Here is a 21,418-nt window from a genome sequence, read left to right on the forward strand (position 1 = left end):
ATCCCAACAGGTATAAGGTGATATCTTCTTTTTTTCTTTTCCCTGATTATTAGTAATGTTGAGAATTTTCACTTGCACCTTTTGGCCATTGTATGTATTCTGTGGAGAAAAGTCTATTCAAATCATTTGCCCATTTTTAATAGGTTTACATTTTTCTATAAGTAGTAGAAAATTTATAGATACTGACAGGCATATGTAGAATAGATAAAAAAGATTATACTGTATAGCACAGGGAAATATATACAAGATCTTGTGGTAGGTCACAGTGAAAAAAATGTGACAATAAATATATGTATGTTCATGTATAACTGAAGAATTGTGCTCTACACTGGAATTTGATACAACATTGTAAAATGACTATAACTCAATAAAAAATGTTTAAAAAAAGGAATATCTTATATATATTGGATATTAACCTCTTATCAGATATACAGTTTGCAAAGTTTTCTACCATTCCATGGTATTGTGTAGAGAATTTAAAAGCAGTTTTAATTATATAAAGCTAAAAAGGACCTTGAATAGCCAAAACCATTTGAGGGAAAAAAAGAATAAAACTGAAGGCATCACATTTATTAATTTCAAAATATATTAAAAAGCTACAGTAATTAAAACAGTAAGGTACTGTCATAAACACATACATATAAACCAATGGAACAGAATAGAGAGCTCAGAAATAAATGCCCATATATATGGTCAAATTTGATTAAAGTGCCAAGAATACACAATGAAAAAAAGATAGTCTATTCAACAAATGTTGTTGAGGAAACTGAATACCCACATGCAAAATAGTAAAATTGGTTCCATATTCTAGACCATGCACAAAAATATACAAATATACAAAATGGATTAAAAACTTAAATGTAAGACCTGAAACTGTAAAAATTACTAGAAGAAAACATAGGGAATTGTTTCCTGACTTGATCTTGGCAATTATTTCTTATTTATGACACCAAAAGCATATGGAACAAAAACAGAAATGAACCATAGACCATGTCAAGATTTTTGTTTTGGTTTGTTTATATCATTGTTTAGAACTTCCTTCTTTAATTCATGTTTGAAAATTCATTCTTTATGAAAAGATCCCATAACTCCATGAATATGCTGAGATAAATACATCTAGGAACACTTTCATAGCCTTGTCTAATCCACAGGTAGATCCTAAGACACAGGGAGAGGCAAGTGATAGAATGGTGTTATTTTGGATTAAGGCAGCCTAGGAAAGGCCTTGAGGAAGAAATTAGGAAGAAAACAGAATAAAATTTGCAGATGGTGGGTGGATTCATTTGAATATACTGGAATGATGTTCCACTGCAAATATCCACAGTGAGAGTGTCCTTGGTGTATTCTTGTGTTCTTGGTTTAGCACAGACAGAACTAAGAAAGGATTACCTGATGGATTAGGAGAGAAAACTGAATAAAAATGTAAGAACTCTTAATGAGATTCTAAAACATAAACCATTAGAATGAGAGAAAAATAAAAAGTTTTTACTCTCAGAATATGGAAAGTTATGACTTCAGAAATACACATGTAAAATTGTAATAACCAGTAGCCACAATATTGCAAATGTATATTATTCACATATTGAAAACAGTAGTAGTAAATAAATCATATCAAATATCTCAATTTTTATAAAAACAATTCACTATTAATAAATGTGTCATTTATTTCATGTGTATATGAACATGTCAGCTTTATGTTATATTCCATGAAAACAAAATTAAAGCTTAACTCAATATTCCTCAAAGTTTATTTCATAGAAAAGTGGGTTTCATTAGATATCTGAAACAAAGAAATATAAAGTGTCCATACAGTTAGTCAGAATGAGCTACCCAACCAGAAGGATGGATGTTGTCTAATCAAATTCTTGTGGGAAGGATTGGGCTGTGGCTTCCCTGATTGTAGTTTAGATTGAGAAGTTTGCACTCCCTTGCTGAGTTGAATGGTCTGTTTCACCAATCAACATAAGTGCTTCTGTGGTACTGCTGGGCTGGCATGGATCCCTTGATATATCCTAATCTATAAAATGTCAATCATATCCACTATCTGCAAAAGATCTGGGAGGGATGGATGAGACAAAGTTTTGCAATTTCAATTTGCAATATGTTGCTGTATTTATAGTACTGAGCTTCTTATTAAAAATTAAGTGGTCTCTGTCTTGTACAAAAGGGCAGAATTTGATTGTAACTATCCCTTCAAAAGAGTTGAATAATTTCCAGGAACAATGAGAAACAATGGCAAGAAATATGATCTTGATCATCTCCATTTCACGGCCTGGCAGAACACTCATGATTTGTGTTGTGTCATTGCTTGCTTGCTTGCTTGCTTGCTTTCTTCATTTTTTGGTGTGGCTCCTTTATATGGAAGACTATCTTTTTCCTTTGGAGAGAAATATTCTCTAATTTTACCACATTTCTGGGCTAAGGCATGATTTATGCCAACATTTCCTTCTTTTTTTTGGCATTTTGTTTCTATCTCTATTTTATCCCAGACTTGCCCCCTCTTACAAAGATAGTGATACTGTTTGGCATTCATATAAATAGACTCTTCCTCAAAGGTCTCTGCCCCAGATAAAGAGATTCCTTAGATAGCAGGCACAGAGCCAGCTCCAGGCACTATTATGATCATCCCTACTTAATTGATTATATAGCCTGCCACCAGTAGAGTTATGTTAGGCCATTGTTGGTTGTGTTGGTTTTGCCTCCTGTCTAAACAGTCTGTGCCCCTACCAAACTGGCTGCTGGGATGGTGGTCATGCCTTGCCATTAGTAATGCCATCTGCATTAAATGGCTGATAGAAGACAGCCCATCCTTCAACAGTCTGTGCTATTTGCTGCCTCTAGAGAGCAACCTGCTGCTGTGTTTGTGTCTGGCTGGCAGTGACAGTTGTCTGTGGCTGTTGGATGATGATCTGGTGAGTCTGGTCCTATTGGCCTACAAAGACTTTCCTCCCTTTTTCTCCCTAGATCTAGATCTATCTCAATAGATCCAACTATACCTGCTACAAATGTTCTGTGTCCCAGATGCAGGTACTTGCACAATGGTTTATTCATGTCCACCAGAGACAGTTTAGGTAATGAGAGGCTGACCTGTTTATGTGATTAATAAGCCAGTGATGAACAAACTTGTACCACTAATAGATGCCCCTGGGCCTGCTGTTCAATCTATCCAACAATCTGCTCTGTTGAAATATTGATGTTTGCTACATTTTGCTCCAATGTCCAAAAAAGTTAGAATCCTATTCACAGACAGCTTCACTCTAGATATCTTAAAAGATTATGAATTGCATTCCATAGTGCAGAAGTTGGTGGAAAGCAAAATTGCTTTGGGCCTGGGGCCTGAAAATATGGAACTAAGTGTGAAGGAGAAAGGGATGCATCTCCACCTGCCACTAGCACTCTGCAAGTGTCAAGAACCATAATGTGCCTGCTCCAGAGGTCAGATCCTTGCATGGAACTGGCTCTGTGGGCTTTGGACTGGAATGCCTAAAGGCATTCACAGGCTCCAGGCCAGGGCCACTAGCTGTTTTGATTAGGTAGGTAGTCTCTGATCAATTCTGACAATTTTTTTTCAACTTAACATATATTCATTAACATACACAAATACACACTGGGCTACATTACTTCCTGATGGAGATTCAGGGTTATTTAGGCAAGAATTATTTATAAAACCATCTATAAAGCAGGAGAAAAAATGAAAACAAAATTTAAAGATTCCTATTACAAGGAAAACTAAGAGATAAAAGAGATGTAGAAAAAGAAAATTGTAGAAATATTAACAGAATGACAACCCATCTGAAGACCAGAGAATAAAGCAAAAAAGAGTGATATTTGAGCATGATCTTTAACATAGAGAAGATTTTGACAAGAAAAGTCAGAAATTTATGGAAAATACATAGGATAAACTTCTCTGAAAAAGTAGAGAACAATCCAAATTGACAATAACCTAAGACAAAGATAAAGGAGTTGCAATCTCCTAAATTTTGTTACTGTATTCTCTTTGAAGTTTCTTTTTTTCATACTGATATGCTATGTTTGTCTAGTATGTGTTTCTCATTGGAACCTTGTAAGCCAGCATTTCCTGGGGCTCTGGCTTTAAACTTCTTACTTTGCAAACTTGTCCTTACAGCTGACATCCACAGCCATGGCTTCATGAAAAACATATATGTCATTGACTCCCATCCTAAACCAGTCTCTTAAACTCCAGACCATTTCACCAAATGCCTCCTAGATATTTCCCAATGAATGTCCCATAATGATTCTAAAAGCATTATATCCATCATTTCCTCACAAATCTGTTTCCAAGTGTTCCCTAATTTAATCTATAGCAATAAAATGCTTGAGAAAAAGAATACAAAGGAATCCCTAGGCAACAATAATAATCATATGATGTCACATCTCTAGACAATTTAGAATATCCCTCAGAAGTTTTCCACATAGAAGAAATAAAAAAGTGATAGCAATCCATCCTAAAGATTGTTTTACTAGCACTGGAATTTCTCATACATGTGCCTTATGGAGAAGTAGAAGAAAGAGCAAAATAGGTTTTCAATTTTAAAGAGAGACATGAAAGACTAGCTACATAATTTGCAGTGCCCAGTGAAAAATCAGAAGTGGGACTCCTGTTCAAAAATTATTAAGAATTTCAAGTCAGCAACAGTAGAGTATTGAACCAAGTGTGGGAGCCTTCCAAGTACAAGCCCTACATAGCCCACACATCTTGAAGTCATTCTTACATGCAAGCCTTATAACATAACTCACCAAAATTAGTGAGTTATAAATTACTTGAGGTTCACATTAGACAATAAATTTGTCCTTTATATTAAAAATCAAAAAGTATTTATAAAGAATTTTTAAAGAAAATAGAGAGATGAGCTCTAAATGAGGAAAAATTGTGACACCAAACTTTTCACTATCCTGTGCATCCTCTAATTAGTTCTACATGTAATTATCACAGTAATGATGTGAAATATTAGGAAACTGTACTTTTATTTTATTAACACATAACCATTCTGTGTTCATAACTTTTCTTAGAAGTATATTTAACACATATACGCTTATTTTGCAATCAACAAGCTCTCATGGTGTACATCAGTATTTATTTTAACCTGTATGTGCTTATTTTAAAGAGAATATTCATGTGGCTTCTATGAAGTCTTGTTTGAATTCTGACATTTTACCTACAACTTCCATCAGGATAACTTCCAAAAAAAAAGCTTATTATCTCTGTATTCAATTTTGCTATTACTTAATTCCTTCCATTATCCTTTATTGGTACAAAGTCTTCTATTATTGATCATGTTATGTTCAAGAAATATTGAAAAAATAGTTTGTTGTTTAATTCATTTTCAGTGCTGCACAACTTTGTATCATCAACTGTGATTTATCAATGTATTTTACCCTTAAAGTTTTATTCCATTATTTATTCTTTTCAGCTTATGAAACATTTTCCCAGATTTAAGAAAATTGGGGATCGATACAAAATACACAAATAGATATAAAAGAATTCTATAAATATTGGGATACATCTGTGCATTATTGTTGACACATGTCCCCCACTGGTCGAGTTTTGACCCCTTGTCATTGGTACCTGCCAATCATTCTAAATTGTATGATGGTTTTATAATGTGAGGATAGTTCCCAGAGGCTACAATAACTCAGTTTTGGGGGGTAAATTGAAAAAAAATAGCTTTAACCAAAGATATGACAGAAATGCCATTCTGTATATTCTTATATGGATTTTCAATGCTCCGATGTAGAGAAAAGATGAAAAAAATCTACTACTAAAATTTACAGTAAAATGTTTCTTAAGTTAATCTTGCTTTTAGAAAACAAGTTAAATTAAGTATCCTGGGTGATATAAGGAAGGAAAATGCTATCTGATACCATTCATTTTGTATGATTGGTAAGTTTTTGAAGTTTTTATTAAATGGTGCATATAAATCTTTTAATATATAATTTTAATGATGTATATAGAAAATGAATGCTCCTGTAATTCTTATTTCTTTTGCATTGTCTGCTATTCTGGTCATGTGCTACTTTCATTTCTGATTTTTTTTTTATTCAGTGTCTCTTTTCTGTTTCATTTCATGCTAGGAATTGAGAAAATATTATTAGAGAATATGTTTATAAAGTTCAAAAGAACACAGGTTAGAAAATATCCATATATAATTTTTATTTTTCACAAACGAATGGTTGTTCAATGCCTGGTGTTTATTAGCATATAAATTCCGTAATGGAGGTTAAGTATTTAGTTCTGAAGTATGTGCACAGTTCCATGGTCATAGTTTCCAAAATTTTATCAGTTCACAACATGAGTTGAAATTCATATTTATTTTGTGAGATCTGAGAAATAAACTTGTAGAATTTTGTAGTAAATATACAAGCACAATCCAAATTGTACAATATAGGAGTATTGGGATATGTTTATTATTATGTTATTGTTTCTATTTCTGCATGTTTTTAGTTACTTTGTCAGAGTACAATAACTTCCAAAGTTTCATTTATCTAATATTCTGTGAATCACAATTCATTGAAAAATGACCAAAATCAGGCGTGTGATATGTCAGTCATATTCCCTGAATAATAACATTTTTACCATAGAAGCTACTATCCTGAGTTCTAGTTTTTCTTTCTTACGTATGGTTGCATATATGTGTGTTTATGCTCCTGTTTGAGGACATTTGTGTTGAGCATGGCACAGGTATCTCATTGAAGAACAGCCTTAACTTGCAATCAGATCAAGAATATAGTCTCAGGTAATAATTCACTGAAAAATGGGGATACTATCACATTTCTGTTGCTTTTCTATAATCTTTCACATAAGAATCACATTTTTATTTCTAAATAAAACAAAAAGAAACAGATAAGAAAATTCAAGAACAGAATTGTGGTCTTACCCATAGTATAAGGGGAAGATAAACAGTAAGAGAAAGTAACTGTAAGGTTTACAATGCAGTTATAGTTACTTCATAAGCATTATCAACATTAAATAAATTCAATATGTCAGTAGGGTATTGTGGCTTGGAGGAATGCATTTTACATATGTAATATTAAACTATTAAAACTAAACTATGAAGCTACATTAATTAAAGTCAAGAGCAATAAGCTCATGGAGAATCTTCCAAGCTGAAGCAGGATATGTTACAATTCAATTTACTGTTTGCTTTTTTCTTGAAATCCAAGTTACTGAATATTTATGGAGCTGGCTATCAAACTCAAGAGAATAAGACTATAGGATATACACCAAATGGGACTAGAATGTAGATCAAGCCTACTGAAACACAGATACTGGAATTCACACTAAAACCAGATTCAGCACTGCCCATAAATTTGAAGAGGTAAAGAAGAATTTCAGGGAAAAAAAATCAAAGTTATATTTGATCAAAGTTAACTTTCATTGTTAACATCCACTGATTCTCTAAGGTTCAACATCTGATAATTGGTATTATTCACTGTGAATAGAATTGCCTGGGCTTGCACAAATAATTTTGACTAATAGATGTATTTATAGAACTATATGCATTGAAAATAGAGAACACACAAGGTATATTAAAAATAAACCATAGACTAAAGAAAAGAACATCTCATATTCAAAAGAAACATCACAAGACTATGGTTTTAACCATGACACAATAAAATTAGAAATCAATGAGATGATGTAAAATCTTTATATCTAGTAATTAACAAAGTGTATGTTGGGTTAAAGAGAAAAAAAAATTTGCAAAATGCTTAGAACTTAATTCTTATTAAACCCTCACATGCCAAATTATAAACCAAAACTTAACTAGCCCTTGTAGGAAAATCACTAGCTCAAAATACAGCTTAAAAGTAAAATGTATCTACTATACAGCCATTTAAATGGCAAAAGTTGAAAAGACAATAGCAAGATTCAGTGAGAATGTGAACAAATAAATATTCATATACTGTTGATGGCAAATTAAATGGGTACAATCACTTTGGAAAATTATATACCTTGAAGGTATCTCTTAAATTAAAAAAATTGAAGATCTTTTGACCTAATATTTACATACTTAATAGAAGTATTTACAATATATACTAACCATAAGATATGTACTAGAGTGTTCTTGACAGTACTGTTTTAATTGACCCAGAACGTGAGACCACCAGATGCCCAAGAAAAAAATGTTAATATAAATTAAATTGTGCAAGAAAATTATAGCATATTCATATAATGTAATTATTTTCAGTAGTAAGAATGGATTATTTGGACTATTTACAATATGAATAGATCTCGTAAGCATTATGACAAGTAAAAGCAGCAAGACATAAAAGAATATACACTATTGGAAAAAATACTGTGGACTATCACATAGAATGCTGCTTTGAAATAGGATAGAAACTTAAAGGAAATAAAGGGCTTTTAAAACGTTATGATTTTCGATCTAGAATGCTAGTTTAAGAAAGCAGTCAGTTTGTTAAATTTATGTGAGCTACATTCTTATGTGCACCCTTTTGTCTTTATATTGTACATCAATAAACAGCTTTTAAAAGGCATGAATAAGTGTTGAAAATATATAAATTCTAGTCAAAATTTTAAAAAGTATAAGAAAACAAACCCAAAATATGAAGAATAAAGGAGGTTGGTTTTGAAAAAGATCCAGAGTAATGAATAAGAACAAAGTGCAAAAACTGATTCAGGTTTCAGGATGGTTAGAAAAGTGATCTTGATTCAATTAAGGTTAGTATCACCTTAATATCTTATGCAATTATCAACAGGTAGTTCAAATTCAAGCCAATTTATGGTCACAGATACTTTTGCTCCCTTCAAATAGAAAGAAAAAAACAGAGAGAAATCATCGATAAAAGAATCCACATAAATTGTGCTTCTTCTGTTTTAAGTTGTAATAGGAGATACAGATTGGGAGGGAACATAAATACTGCAGGGAGAATGGAGCCATTCAGGCTCCTTCACTGGACATTTGGTGCTCAATGACTCAGCTATTTTGTCCCGCATGTGCAGTACCCATGTAGTGTTATAGAAGCATGATATGCACTACACAAGTGTACTGGTTAGAGCTTAGATAATAGTTGCCTAGAAGCCAGCTTTGTTTGCCTTGATATAAAAGGTCGGTGGTATTTTCCACCATCGCCACCACTGTCTCCTGTGTACTCCTCCACAATAAAGGATACCTGTGGATCCGAGTATGTTCTTCACTCTGCCCAAATCCCGAGTGAACCTGCCAGGACTTGAGTGTTTGTAATACAAGTACAAATGCAGTAGTTTTACCTTTTTACACTCTTTTCTATTGTATATTTGGGTGTATTTTTGTTTGTATTATGGTATGTCTGGCTATATCCAACCTATCAATCTATCTTTAACCAGTATTTATTTTTTATTAAGATCTGTAGAGATATTTCTTCATAAATCTGGTGAGACATCTTTTAATTCCATATTAAAAAGACATAGGGCCAATTTAATTGTCAGATGATAGTAATTTCAGTAAATATCATTGTACCAAATATCCTAACACAAAAGTTAAAATGAATAAAAACTCCATATGATTGAGCTCTTGAACCTGTTGGTGCTTGTGCATGTTTTAACCCCCATATTGTTTACAAAATTCCAATTATATGTCTAGCCCTATTCAAGAGTTCAATAAGCCTTTTCTTGTTAATCAATAATGAATTGATTATAACATTTCTTAGGGATCCTTAGCCAATGGCAGAAGATGTTACTATATCTGTATAATAGATATATAAAATATCAGTAACAATCTCAAGCTCTGGGTCTGTATGACCAGCAAATTCTATTTAATTAGACAATAACTGGACATTTGGGAACATAAATTTCAGATTTTACAAAATAATACTGTATCCTTGCAGCAAGTTTGCCATGAGTCTAAAAAATACTATTTATGTAATCATTTCTCCTATGTGCTACTAGGTCATATTTCCCTTTGTAATTACCTTATCTGCCTGATCTACAGTGTCTTCGTATTCCAAGAAAAAAGCCAATATCAATCTTATAGTGCCAGGGCATTTAGGATTCTTATTCCTTAGCATTTTACTGAATTCTTAACCAAAAAAAAAATTGCCAAATTAAAATTTCTTATTTTAATTGTGCCTTTAAAATGTTTAGTAATATAACCATTACTCCCTTTAATATGCACCTTGATATTAGCACCATGCCAACTAATTACCATACACATAAATAGAAACAGACTTTGCACACTTTCTGCTATAACATCTTATTGGCAAAGTTTGAATATGAAAGGATATACTTGAGCCATCGTAGAGTAAGGGAAATTTTGGAATTTTGTGGAATGTGTATATTGTACTGTATGTACAGCATTCTTTCAGATATATCAGTGAAATGAACTATGTGGATTTCATTACAGTGTTTCCTGGGAATAAAATACACTGTATTTATTCATATCTCTTACAATTTTTTGCCAAACATTTTACTCCAGAGGAGGCTATTATTAAATCGGAGAGCTTTCCATTATCATTTGTTGAAATCTAAGTGCTCTGAAAGTTGCTGTTGATTAGAGAATGCAGATGTCCTTGGGCACTCTTCGGAATGGGAAAGACGTCATTTTACCTTACAGATTGTTCTGTACAAGTACCACAATGAATTGGCCATATAGACCCTTCACACTGATAAGGACTTTATAGCTTCTACCCAGTCTTCCCAATCCTCTATTACATAGCATCGTTACAACAGTGAGGACCCATAACATAGGTACTCTCATGTAGATATTTTTAAAGCCAGTTAACTTCTACTAGTGGAATAAATGAAATAAACTTAACAAATCAATTACTTCATTCCATTCCCCTGTTGACAGGGCAGCAATTATTGTGGTCAAAGTTAGTACTGATGCTAACAGTACACAATTTCATTTAATCCATTCTAGTTCCACTCTGAGGCATCTTGACCAATCTACAGAGGGGAAGCTGATTAACAATTATAATGTACAATAAAATAAATTAAATAAATAGATGTTCTTTTACATCTTTGAAGATCCAACTAACTTAGAAGGAAGTATTTAAAGTTATTAACAACTGAGACAGGCTGTTCCAATTAAAAGATTTCTGTTGTACCTTTCCCATTTTTCTGGACCTTGACTTTCTTCCAAATACATAAAATAACACTACCTTCTGAATCTAATTTATTTAGTCCTATAATGTTTTTTGCCTGATCTACTAGGATGTATTTTCTAACTTAGGAGGCATCAAAATATCTCTTTGCCCCATTTGCAGTTACTCCACTAATTTTTTCTATTATCCTTAATAATTCACCATGTCAAAAGTCAGTATCCCCACCTCATATTGACACTAACTTCAGCACAATTGCATGTTCTACAGAATGTAGAATGACTTAATAGGTGAGTGGTTGTGAATTTCATGTTCAGCCAATGCCAGCCAAATAAGCTTTGGTACATAGTTTGCTAACTATCTGGGCCAAAGGGCTAAAATGTGCCATCCTGAGGAGTAATTCAGTTACTCTACTTCTTTTTTCCTTTCCTGCAACTACTGTATGGTCTTCTTGCATTTTAACATGTTGAAACCTTCTTTCTGGTATCCATTGTTCTGCTCCTGACTAATTAAGTAGATAATAAGATTATAAAGCACTTGATAAATGGCAGGCACAGAAGAATCAGACAAAGGCATCTAATCAACAAGTCTCCCACTCTGGTGTCCTCAATTACAATGCAAATTAAGAGTCATAGTATCCTAACTCATCCCAGTTGTAAGGCATCTATTAAGACTTATATGAGACCAGATGCTACAGGGGGCCCTTGACACAACAGTGGATACAAGAGTAAGGAATAATCTCATCTGGGGGAAATCACTAGAGCCTTATCCATCTCCAGAGTCCCATCCTGAAACCCTCATTTGGGTTAGAGATTAAAAGTTGCCCTCCTAAATCCTCTTTGAATTGCAAATTGTACTCAAGAGAAGATTAGCAGCCTGACTGGTTTTCTGTTTGAGGTCCTCTTCTAGAGGCCTCTTAGAATGTTCCTGTTTGTTCATTTTGGCTTAAAACAAAACAAAGGAAGGATGCATTTTATCTTTATTTTAGTCTTTCCCCTTTCTCACTTAAGCCATGAGACTATTCTGGCAATCCTGTCACAGCTACTCTAAAGCCCATGGAGTACATTTATAAAATATTTGTCATGGCTTTATGTGTGTGTGTGTGTACATGTGTGTGTGTGTGTATGCATTTCTGTGCAAACACATAGGCCAACAAGATAGGGAGAAAAAGAAGTTGTCTGTTATTGAAAAAAATAATCAATAAAATGTATAGGATGAATACTATGTAGTATTATATAATACACATAATGTTTAGAAAAGTCTTCACAAACAATCTAGGAAAATATCAACACCCTTCATCCTGATTCATTCATCTTTTCTCAAAGAGGATAATGAAAGGAGGCTTTAAGTTTATTAGGCAACATGAAAATAGAGGGGTTTGTTTTTTGAACTTTAGGTCTTTTCTTAAACAAGGAGAACTGTCATGTCTCATGCTTTGTATATTTTTACAGGGAGATATATATATATATTTTTTTCTTCAGTATAATAACTTCTACTGTTGGTCTATATGTCCACATCTGGCTGTTCAACCCACTTTGCTCATCCCACAAGGGCTAATTTAACCTTCTACTTTGTTATCTATCTAAAGTTTGGCAGTTTACCAAAGTTAAAATTAAAAAAAAAAAAGTAATTACCATGAAAAATAAGTATCTCTATTCTCATTAGTCTGACATGTGATATGTGTTCCACTCACCGGATGATGAGCTAGATAAGTGTAAGAATTTACTTTGTCACATTTACCAATTAACCACTGGAGTACAATACATTATTGGTTTCATTTCTTAAAAGTAATAAATACCTTTTAAGTCCCAGCCCTAGTTAAACATTGTGGTTCTCCCTGTGTATTCTTACCCCCATGTGATTTTACAATCATGTGTGGACCTCATATTTGTAACTTCCTCTTATTGTGTTTAAATATATTCCAAATGCTGACTGAAATAAATGCACAGCATAAAAGTTTATTGTTATGTTTTATTTGGTGGACATTTCTGAGGACTGAAGCCTGGGATGACTGCCTCTCAGATTGCTCTAAAGAGGTAGGGGAGGAGCCAGGATATACAGCACTTTACAACAAAGACCAGGTGGTCATAAAATTAAAGATTACTGTTAAAGAAACCAGGTATCTCAAGTTAAAGGATTTAGTGCTTTTCTGTGTATGGGAAGGAGCAAACATTTGGGCTCCTTGAAATCATTCCTTTGACAAGCTTCTAGCTATCTGGGGCCAGTATCCTGTCCTTTCTTATTCTAAGTCCCCTCAGAGGGCACATTGTGAATGGCTGCAGAGGCAGAGCTGCAGGTTTGTCTACACTGGGGGGTGGCAGCAGCCACTGATGACTTAATGACTTCAGCATTCTTTGTTTACTGATGTGGTTTGCAGTAATTTTCATTGACAGTCACTTAGGTCCAATGGCATACACTCCAATTTATCTCCCTGCATTAGTGAGAAGACCTCCAAAGAATTCCATGTTTATAACTTTAGAGTTTAGTTTAAGATGTCTTCAAAGGTTTGCATCAGGCATTTAATAAGGGCTCTCTTTCTTGAGTTGCAAGTTAAACCAAGCATATATCTCTATTATTATTTTTATTAGCCCCTGAATATTAGTTTTTAGTTTTATTTAATACTGTATGGCTCAGGTGACATTATTAGTTTTCTTTACTATGTTTAATTAATATTTCCTGAGGGGCAGATATATATGCCCAGTCTTAAAATACCAGAAAAGACATTGAATACCATTGAAACATATCTATACCACAACATAATTAAGCAAAAGAATTTAACATAAAGCCCATTTAAATATAACAATTTTATAAACTTTATCTCAATTTTACCAATTCTTATACCTTTAATTTTAGTTTTTGTTAGGTTTAATTAATAAGTCTTGTTTTTAGAAAGAGTCTTAGAAGCTTTGTTTTTATCTGTTGTCCATTTCATTTAATTTTATATAAAATCCTCAAGGATCCACAAAGAAGTTTGAGCCAAAGAACTTAGGCCCTTGTCAATTTTTAAATTTGATTAATTGGTCTAACTTTTGCCCCAGTCATTGATCAAGTATCTCAGTGTATATTTTATTTCCAGCACTATAAAATATGTATGTTAAACTAGGGTAGAGTGGAGTTGTTTAAACTTTAATAAACAGTGTCTTTGTGTGGGTAGGGGTGCTTTGGTCTTTATAATCTTACATATTGTAGTATCTAAACCTTGTATTTTAATTTAAAAGTGTCCATTTTATTTGTCCCATTTTAAATAACCATCTGTGTAAATAGTAAAAAACATTAAATTGTGCACTTTAAAAGGATAATTATATGATATGTGAATTGCATCTCAATAAAGGTGTTTAAAAATGGTAAAAAAAAAAAGGAAAATGTTTAACCATTTGTGATAAATCCCTTATTTTTTCCTTGTTAAGAAAAATATCTTCAGGCTTTTTCTATAGTTTTTTTTTATTTACTCAAAATAATTAACATTATCCTAATGTTTTAATTAGCATTTCTAAAAAACATTGAGGGGAAGAGGAAAACACAAATAAGCCTTTTCAAACTAGTTTTTCTTATTTTTAAATTAAGGGCATTCTTAGGTTAGCCATTAGATATAGATAGATAGATATCTTTAAATTTGATTGATTTTTAAAGGTACCAATAAAACAGCTCTTTATAAAGAGAGTTCTCTAAAGTTTAATTTACCAATTTAGAAGTTTTTCCAATTTAAAGGATCCATCACTTGGCTGTCAATGAAATATATATATATATATAAATATATATATATACACACACATATATAGAGTGATTTTAAACTAATAAGATGAAGAGACTTTTCCACAAGACAGTTTTGGGGACATCACCTAAACAAGATTCAAAAGTTTACTCCCCAAAAAAACTAAAAACCTTTGTGGTCCAGGCTGATGCAACAAAGTTTAAGATGGCAAAACCCCTGAGAATTGGTACAATCAAAGGATTGTTCAAAATCCCAATTTATTTGCTTGGCCACCATATGTATACTATACTTGTACATTTTGGATGGCACAGACCAACTTTCTTAAAGAAAATAAATAAATAAATAATACACATGTTATGGAAACGACAGACCAGCCAAGAAACAAGCACCACTCAGAGGGTTGGAATACTCAGATGTATTATGCCGGTGGGCTCAGAAGGGCTTCTGCTCCGAAGCTCTGAGCACCTCCAAGACGTGCACATGAGGTTTTATAGGGTTAAGTACAAGCTTGAGGTACTCGGCCAATAGGCATGGAACAGCTTTAGCAGCATCATTATCACAAAAGTTGAGGCAGGGAGGCAGCAAGCCAACATTCCAAAGCCAGATATATCTCTGAAAATCCAGCTGGCTAGTAAAAAAAAAAAAAAAAAAAAAAAAAAAAAAAAAAAAAAAAAAAAAAAAAAAAAACATGAACAGGGAATCAGCAAACCAACACTAATTAACTTAGATTTACAAGTTAGTCCAGCAGAACTCAGATCAGTATTCCGATACTTAGATTTGTGAGTTATCTTGTTAGCCCAGCCTGGCTTTTCTTTTACATTTCTAGACTTGTGAGTTATCTTATTAGCTCAGCCTAGCTTTTTCTTCACATTTCCTCCTCTTGATGCTTTCACAACCCTAGTTGGAGTAAGCATCATCACTTATCTGTTGCAGGGGCTCATAATTGGAGGCTAACATCTGAAGTTTTGTAGCCTCTGTCTGCTCACTGACAAAGTGGGTCAGGAAGTTTAGGACACAGGGCCCAAATAGCAGAACTGCAAAAATCAGGAGCAAGGGACCTATGAACGGTGCCAGCCAGGAGGTCCAGCTCCAGGACCTTGTCCATGGGCTCTTATCTAAAATATGTTTTCTCTTTTCTACTCGGTCTTGTTACTCTTGAACCATCCCTCTGACAATTCCCGATTGATTGACATAAAAACATTACTCTTCGTTTAGGAAGAGGCATAGTCCCCCCACTTTGGCCGTGAGTAGGTCCAGACCCCTCCTGTTTTGTAAGACCACCTCAGCCAGAGAGTCAATCTGATTTTGCAGAGTTCCCAGGGTTTCTGCTATTCATTGGAGATCATGGCTGAATTCACCTGTAAGCTGAAAATACAGGTCGGTACATGGACCACCTGTCACCCGGTTCCGTGCAGGTGCATTGTACAGCCAAGGAGAGTGAGGGCATTAGCGTCAGTAACATCAGCCTTATGATTATCTTAGACATGATGCTGCACTGACAGCAGTAATTATAACAATATATAAAATAGCTATCAGGATTCTATGGCCTATGTTCCAGTCAGGAGGGGCGGTGCTAGCTAGCCCCACTGCTAATATGCAGACTAGTATAGCAAACAAGGAAATAGGCAAGGAAGTACAAAAGAAATACATTTAACAGCTTCATTGAGCTTTCCTCAAGCTTCGGCCGTGCGTTGACTAGCCAGTTCCCAGGTGTGGCTAGAGCAGGGCTTGTCGATCCTTTTCTGGTCCCTCTTGATTTTGATCTTGATTGGGTCTCCCAGGACACACTCAATTTTCCAGGACCCTCTGTCTGAGGTGAAGTCACTCTCTTAACCCTGGTATGGTGAATCCAAGGGATGATTCCTACAACTTTAACAGCTGTAGGGGTAGTTAATACCACTAAATATGTTTCCTTCTATGTTGCTGTGAGAGGTTCCTTTTTTCAATCCTTCACCCATACTTGGTCACCAGGTTTATGGGGATGCACTTGGACCCCTAATGAAACGGGGATTCTATTACCCAACCCCAAACTTCTCGTACTACTTGTCCTAGTCCCAACAGTTTTTGGTGGAGCCCTAAATTCCCTATTTTTGGGGTGGAATTTCCCATCCTGACTAAAGGTGGTGGTTGCCCATAGAGGATTTCAAAGGGAGAGTACCCAATATTAAATCTTGGGGTGCATCTAATTCGCAACAGAGCCAGGGCTAATATGTCCACCCAGGGGAGCTGGGTTTCTTGGCTGATTTTAGCTATCATTTATTTTAGAGTTCTGTTCATTCGTTTTACCTTTCCTGAGCTTTGAGTCCGGTATACTGTGTGCAGGTTCCAGCAGATGCTCAGTGCCTTTGCCACTTGCTGTACAATTTTTGCCATGAAGGTGGGTCCATTGACAAACCTGATGGAGGTAGGCATTCCAAATAGAGGGATAGCATCCCTGAGGAGAGCCTTTGTCACTTCCCTTGCTTTCTCTGTGGTGGGGTAGGTTTATACCTACCCTGTGATGGTGCAGACAAAACCCAGTAGGTAGTTATATCCCTTACTGGGCCCAAGTTCAGTAAAGTCCACTTTTAAATCTTTGAAGGGAGCCAATTCACATTATTGTATTCCCATTGGCCCAGTGAGCCCTTGTTTTGGATTGTTTTGTGCACAGAGCAAGCAGCATTGGGAGACTGATGTACACAGAGTAGGGAGATGAGAAATTAGGAAATATCACTTTAAGAGGGCCTCCAAAGCCATTTTTCCCATATATGTGCCCTCGTGCTGTTGTTGGACTATACGATAAGCTAGTCTTTCTGGGATGAAAACCCTTCCATCCATCATGATTCACCACCCGTCCTTTCCTTTCTTTCTTTCTTTGGCCTGTGCCCACTTGTTCTCATTGTGGCTATATTCTGGGGCAGTGGGTAGCTCTGGCGCTGCCACAACTTTAATTACTGAGTGTTCCCAGGCAGCTGCCTCTCTTGCCTTTTGATCAGCCAACCTGTTCCCCTGGCTCACAGGGTCATTTCCTTTTTGGTGTCCCTTACAGTGAATAACGGCCACTTCCTTTGGATCCTATACTGCCTCCAGTAACTGTAAAATTTCTTCTTTGTTTTTGATTTCCTTTCCCCCAGTAGTCAAAAGTCCTTTCTCCTTATAGATGGCTCCATGTACATACAAGTTTGCAAATGCATATTTGGAATCAGTGTGTATATTGACTTGTTTTCCTTTCCCTTCCCTTAGTGCCTGGAACAGTGCCTTGATCTCTGCTCGCTGAGCAGACCATCCTGGGGGAAGGGACTTTGCCTTTATTACCTCTTGAGTTGTTGTTACAGCATAACCTGCTCACTGTTGTCCATCCTGCATGTAACTGCTGCCGTCTGTGAAAAGTTCCAGATCTGAGTTTTGCAGGGGCTTGTTTGTTAGATCAGGCCTGCTCATGTACACCTCTTTGATGATTTCTTCACAGTCGTGGTCTGGCTGCCCTTCCCCCTCAGGCAAATATGTGGCTGGGTTTAAGGTTCTCACAGTCTCTAGACGGACTCTTGGATTTTCACATAGAAGCCCCTGGTAGTGGGTCATCCTTGCGTTAGTTATCCATTTGAAATCTGGGCCATTCATCAGGGCCACCACAGAATGGGGCACTTTTACATTTAAAGTCTGTCCCAGTGTGAGTTTGTCTGCCTCGTTTACCAGGAGGGCTGTGGAAGCGAAGGCCCGTAAACAGGGTGGCCATGCTGATGTGACAGGGCCCAGTCTTTTAGATAAATAGGTCACAGGGCACTGCCATGGCCCCATATTCTGAATTAGGACTCCAAGAGCGGTTTGGTCTCTTTCATGTACAAACAGGTTAAATTCTCGTGTTATATCTGGTAAGCCTAGTGCTGGGGCTTGGGTTAGAAGTTCCTTTAATTGCCTAAAGGCATTTTCTTGTTTAGTTTCCCATTTGAGGGCTTCCTTTCCTGATCCAGCAGTTGCTTCATAGAGGGGCTTGGCTATTCTTGAAAACTTGGGGATCCAGATCTGGCAAAACCCAGCTGTGCCCAGGAACTCTTGCAGTTTTCTTTTTGTTTCTGGTCTGGGTATGGTGCAAATAACTTGTTTTTGTTCTGGCCCTAGGGCTCGGTGTCCCTCTGAGATAATAAATCCCAGGTATTTGACTGTCTTTTTGCAGATCTGGGCCTTTTTCCATGAGACCTTCTACCCAATTATTTGGAGTAATCCTAGGAGGGCTCGAGTTCCTCTCCAACAGTCCTCTTCACTAGGGCTGGCTAACAGCAAGTCATCCACATACTGGAGCAGAGTACAGTTCAATGTTTCCCCAGGGAATTTTACAAGGTCTGTGGCTAGTGCCTCTCTGAACAAGGTGGGCAAATTTTTAAAGCCTTGGGGGAGATGTGTCCATGTCAGTTGAGTTTTTCCTCCTGTATGGGGATCCTCCCATTCAAATGTGAATATTGGCTGGCTCACAGGTGAGAGTCGAAGACAGAAGAAAGCGTCTTTAAGGTCTAGGCATGTAAACCATTTGGCATCTGCAGGAATGAGGCCTAGAAGAGTGTATGGATTTGGTACTGCTGGATGTATTGTAGTGACTACTTCATCCACTTTTTATAAGTTCTGCACTGGCCTATAGTCTGTTCCTTCTGCTTTCTTCACCGGGAGCAAGCAATGGTGTGTTCCAAGGAGATCTGCATTCAGTTAGCATTCCCTCTTGTCAGAATTACTGTATATGCTTCTGGATTCCTAGGTGGGCCTCTTGAGGCATGGGATATTGCTTCTGTCTGACCGGGCTGGCTCCAGGTTTGAGGTCAGTAACCAGTGGTTCCTGATTATGTGCCAAGCCTGGAGGTCCATTTTCAGCCCATACTATAGGAAACTCTTCCAGGAGTTTGCTAGGATTTTCCTGGAGTTTTCTGCTCTCATACAGGTGCCACTCTTCTTCTCGGGGAACTGAGATGGCTAGAAACATAGACTCTCCCTGTAGGGTCAGATGAGCCTGTTTCCTGGGGATGAAGGTAATTTGTGCCCCCAATTTAGATAGGTATCTTTTGAGCAATGGTATGGGGCATTCAGGCAAATATAAAAATTTATGTGTCACTAGATGGCCCCCTACTTGACAGGATCATGGTTGGCAGAAATGACGGACAGTTGATCCCCAGTAGCTCCTATTGTTTGGTCGGGGGGCTACAGGTTGGGTCACTACAGAATACTCTGCTCTTCTGTCTACCATAAAAGTCATTGGTTGGCCCCCTATAAACACCTTGACCTTGGGCTCCTGGGGGCCTAGGGGCAGGGAGCCCGGTCTTTCCTATTCTGAGTCAACCCCAGCCAGTCCGATGTGATTACTGGCTGGTGGCTCCAGCTGATAAGTAGGCCTTTTGGGGGTGCTCTCTTTCCATCCTTTCTGTTTGGGCACTTGTTCTTCCAGGGTCCTGTCTCCCGGTAATATACGCACTGGTCTCGGCCCAGGGGCATCCATGGTTGGGGTCCCCTCTTCCAGGGTGGTGCAGGATTTTTGCTGAAGCTTGTTTTCCCCAGGGCTTCTGCAAGGAGTGTGGCTTTTTCCTTCATTTGCTGGTCTGCCTCTCGTTGGGCTTTCCGTTCTCGGTTTACAAAATCTTTGTTTGCTACTTCCAGCAGCTGTGTAGTGTTCATCCCTCCTAATCCATCCAGTTTTTGGAGTTTCCGGCATATATCTGGGTATGAATGGGCTACGAAGGCAGCGTTGACCATCAGTTGGTTTTCTTGGGCCTCAGGATCAAAAGGAGTGTAGACTCAGAATGCTTCACATAGTCTCTCATAGAACTCAGTGGGGGTTTTGTCTGCCCTCTTGGTCATCGTGGTCATTTTAGACATGTTAGTTGGCTTCTTGGCTTCACTATTAGCTCTTGTAGGATGGCTTCCTGGTACTCATGCAGTGCTTCTCTTTCTTCTTGGGTGTTAAAGTCCCAATCTGGTCTGGTGTCAGGGGCATGTGTCATGGCCCACCCCTCAACATCAATTGTGTCCTCAGGGGCTCGGCCCTGCAGCCATTTTCATGCTTCAGCGAGAATGTGTCTCCTCTCCTCCATATTGAAAAGAGTCAGAAGCAGCTGGTGGACATCTTCCCAAGTGGGCCGGTGAGAATGGAAGATAGACTCTACGAGGTAAATCATAGCCTGTGGCTTTTCAGAGTAGGAAGGAGTATGATGGTGCCAATTAAGAAAGTCTGTGGTGCTAAAGGGTTGGTAGTAGAGTACGGGGTGCCTGGGCTGAACAGTCCCGTCTTCCCCAACTTGCTGCAGCCCTTGTGTCTCCTACAGCGGCATTTGGAGGGCCGGTGGTGCTGGCTTCCTGGCTTGTGCTGAGTGGAGTCTCCTTCCTACCGGCTCAGGCTGGGGGCTGGGCTCTGCTTCTGGGTTCTCAGTTTGGGGAGGTGGTGACACAAAGGGCGGTGGTGTCTGCAGTGGAACTTGAGGTGTCTGTGCCCTGGGGGCATATGGAGGGGGTAGGCACATCTCGTCTTCTGCATTACCCTGGAAAATAGGCTTTTTTCTATCTGTCTTTTTGGCCTGGACTGGCTGAGCTACTAATGTCTTGCATTGTCCAAGTCCATTTGAGCAGAACCGAATCCATGGGGGTAGAGTCTAGGCAATATTTAGCCAGGACTCAATGTAAGGGAATTGATCTGGG

General features: G+C 36.9%; 1 pseudogene; it reads right to left on the reverse strand.

The window, feature by feature from the left end:
• Positions 1 to 2,284: 2,284 nt before the first annotated feature.
• On the reverse strand, positions 2,285 to 19,715 carry LOC116283177 (nuclear transcription factor Y subunit alpha pseudogene; annotated as a pseudogene).
• Between the last annotated feature and the right edge of the window lie 1,703 nt (positions 19,716 to 21,418).

The sequence above is a fragment of the Vicugna pacos genome, chromosome 14 (assembly GCF_048564905.1).
Source record: "Vicugna pacos chromosome 14, VicPac4, whole genome shotgun sequence".
Lineage (NCBI taxonomy): Eukaryota > Metazoa > Chordata > Mammalia > Artiodactyla > Camelidae > Vicugna > Vicugna pacos.